The sequence below is a fragment of the Triticum urartu genome, chromosome 7A (genome assembly GCF_056163025.1).
Source record: "Triticum urartu cultivar PI428250 chromosome 7A, HENAU_Tu73, whole genome shotgun sequence".
Lineage (NCBI taxonomy): Eukaryota > Viridiplantae > Streptophyta > Magnoliopsida > Poales > Poaceae > Triticum > Triticum urartu.
The window spans coordinates 536,025,772-536,029,031 of NC_141879.1; positions in this window are offsets into that span (position 1 = coordinate 536,025,772).

A 3,260-nucleotide genomic window follows, 5' to 3' on the forward strand; every position below is an offset into this window, starting at 1 on the left:
TGGGAGGAGTTCAGTCACCCTTCTCTCTCTCTCTCTGATTCTCTAATTCTTGGTTTTCCTCATTCTCTCTCTCTCTAATTCTTGATCTCTGATTCTCCTTTTTTTCCTCTCCTGTGGGGGGCTGGTCCTATTTATAGAGGCCCTGGTCCTCTTCCCAAATATTGAGCGGGAAGGGAGCGAACAATGGCGGGCTAATTTGAAGGGGGACAGCTAGTACCAGCTATCCTGACAAAAGTAGTCTTCGCCTGCACAAAGCTCTGGTGGTGACGCCGTCTTGGGCTCCACGATGACCTCCGTCTTGCAGTCCTCCTGGTCTTGGTCTTGTTGCACCGAAATGGCAACCTTTGCCTGATGCCTCGGTACTCCGCGGCTGCGCTTGCTCCCCTTGCACCAAAGAGGAAAGGAGGACACTGCGCGGGCTGGCGCCCGCCTAGCGCTCTTGGTCGTCATGGCTTGCGTCACGGGCACCTCATGAGGTAACCCGCCTTAATCTCTCCGCCTCCTCGCGAGCCAGCCTGGTGAGGCCGTGCCTGAGGAAGCTCCGCGTCGTCCGCTCCACGAGGCTTGGCCCCTCGCGAGGGTCTTGGGTCTGTGTTGGTGAAGATGGGCCGTGCTGGGCCCCCCTTTGAGCCACGCCGCAGGCCGCAGGCATGCAAGTCTGGCGACCCCCTTTCCCAGAATGCCGACAGTAGCCCCCGGGCCCAAGGCGCGCCCGGACTTGGCCGTGCTGGGAGGTGGAAGGGTAAGGGCGAAGCGCCGCGGGCCCTAACAGCCTGCGTCCTTGGGCGCCGCGTGGCGGTTGATTGGATGTGGGCGTCTCCACTTCCCCATGGCTCCTCGGCAACTGCACGGATTGGACAAGTCCCTGCATGCAAAGCGGGTCATGATTACCTGCGATCGTGGAGGTCGGCGGTTGGCCTTCGCCGGCTATAAGTACGGAACGGTGCGCGCCCTTCCAGTCCATCCCTTCTTGCTTCTCCTTCTTCCCGATCCTTGCTCCGTCTTGCTGCGATGGCCCCGATCCGCCGGTTCTCGACGGCAGAGAAGGAAAAGGATCCCCGAGAGGAACCAGTCCCGCTTCCGCCGAAGAAACAGCTCGTCCTCTGCGGCCCAGACGAGGGGGCTCACCAGGTGGTGTCGAGGCCCTGGTGCGAGCGGGCACCGCCGGGGTTCCCGCTTCCCTTGTACACCCACAACGAGGGCCCTGAAGGAGCTGATGCTGATCGTCAATGGCGGCGCCGCCGTCGGCGCCGACGGGTCACGAAGGTGTGGGTCGTCCCCCCTGGGGTCCACACCGAGGGCTCCTCCCGAGAGTTCGTGTTCCACACCGCCATGCCTCCTCAGTCTTGGATTCGCCTTCCTCCCTTCTTCGCCTCCATCATCCCGCAGGGAGAGCCCCTGGAGCTTTGGCTGCAGCACGCCGGCTGCAGCACCCTCGCGACCGAGGCAGAGGTCGCGGTCGTTGCCCCAGGCGAGGTCTTCATGACTCGAGGCTGGAGTGAAATCGCTCGGTTTTGCAGGACAAGGGGCGCCTTCGCGATCCACTTGGAGTACGATGGTGCTTCGGTGATGTTCTTCAAGGTCTTCGATGCGAACGGGCGCCGACTGGAGTGCTGCCCCGGGAGAGGTGGCCGGGACCCTTCTGTGGCGAGGACTGGGCCCGCCTACCGCTCCCTTGGCGGCTCCTCAGGCGGTGGAGGCTTCGAAGGTTCCAGCGACTCCGGCGAGCTCTTCGCGACTCTGGAGACGATCGACGACAGCTACGAGCCCCCGAGCCGGCGTCGCTCCTGGAGCAGGGCGGGCTCATCAGGCCGCCGCCGACTCTAATCTGGATGGGGTTGGCGCCGGTGCTTGACGGCCCACTGTTGATGATGGCGTCTTCAGCAGGGGCGCGCATAGTTAGTGTCCCTTTAGGATATGTTCCCTGTGAGGAATCAAAGACACGTCCCGTGGGGGCTTGTAAGGTGCCTGTGATCATGTTTTGTTAATATAACCCTTTTCGTAGAATTGTGCGAGTTGCTCATTCCGTCTTAGCTCAGTCCTCCCTTTCGAACCTCACGAGGGCTTGGTGCTCTACGCCGACAGGTCCCAGTCCCAAGGCGGCTTCAGCCGTCACTGGTATGCCAGGTCGCGATGCCGTGGTCAAGGCCAGGAGGTGAGCGACCCGGAGTCTGGTAAGAGCCCCTGAGTCGCGATGCTCAGGAGGTCCCCATTGGCGCTCAAGCAGCCGTCGTTCAGTGAGAAAGCAGAGCGGCGTCGCTAACACTGGATTGCATTAGGTGCGGGGGTGGTGCCACGGTAGCTGGCGCTTCCGCGTGGTGACTTATCTCGAGAATCAGGGGCCGCTCTCTGGTGTGTCGCCGGGTCCATGCATCGGGAGGCACGAGGTTGCTCGGCGAGGTCCTCGCGTGTCCCTCCCCTCTCGCCTTTGCTCCCCTTTCTGCTCTATGTCCTCGGGTCCCGGCCCTCGAGCGAGTCTCAGCCGTCGCCGGTATGCCAGGTCGCGATTCCGTGGACAAGGCAAGAGGGTGAGGGCTGGAGAGCCAGTAGGAGCCCTGAGTCGCGATGCTCAGGCACCCCCCCTTTAACGTGCAAGCGGTTCGCGCGGATGAGAGTGAAGGAGACACCGCAAGGGCCTCGCCTGACGCAGCTCCTTCAGGGGATCCTGTACACCCATCATAGAAAAAACGAGGGGTTGCCATGACAATTGACAGTCAGCCGTTGGTTGCTTCCGAGGGGTACGAGGCACTTAAGGCTTGACGAGGTGGCGCCATGCGGGGCTGCCGCGGCCAGAGCTCAGTCGTTCAGGTTTGTCGGCATTGCAGGGACGGACCCATGCGCAAGCGTCATGCCGTTTGAGAGCAGTTCCGTCAGTTGAGCGGGCAGCTAGGTCAAACACATTAGCCGCGAAGGAGTGGATTCATACAAATAGATGTTGGGAAGGCGGACATCACTGGGTCAGGCCCGAGCGACTTGGGGATGATGCAGCCCGAGGGGCGCCCCCAACAAGGTAAGCTAACAACATGAAATAAAAGGGATACATGCTGCAGGGACGGACCCACGCGGCCTGGGAAGAATGCAGCCCTGGGGGGCGCTCCCAGCAGGAAGTGAAACTTGAAAGATGTCACCTGATGATGTTGAGGATGAAGGGGTGTTGGTGTAGCAGACTCGGTGGGCTGCTAAAGCCGATCCTCACGAGCCCCCAGGCCCGGGGGCCTCGGGAGGCTCCGGAGGTGCTGGCGGCTCCCCACGGACCATCT